This window comes from Cariama cristata, unplaced genomic scaffold (genome assembly GCF_000690535.1).
Source record: "Cariama cristata isolate BGI_N322 unplaced genomic scaffold, ASM69053v1 scaffold34005, whole genome shotgun sequence".
NCBI lineage: Eukaryota > Metazoa > Chordata > Aves > Cariamiformes > Cariamidae > Cariama > Cariama cristata.
In genome coordinates, this window is record NW_009619783.1 from 2,278 (window position 1) to 2,490 (window position 213).

The following is a 213-nucleotide window of genomic DNA, read 5'->3' on the forward strand; positions in this document are numbered from 1 at the left end:
CCCCAGGCCAGCCCCCCTTCCTGCCCCCCCCTGCCTTGGGGACAGGGATTGGGGGTGTTGCTCATGGCAGTGGGACGAGCCAGGACCAGGCTCTGGGTCTCCCAAAGCAAAAAAAACAAAGAAAAGGAACACAAACGAAGAGGAAAAGGACAAAACTGGTTGCGCTCCGTAGCACCAAGGATGCTGATTCCCCCCGGCCCCTGCCTGGGTGAG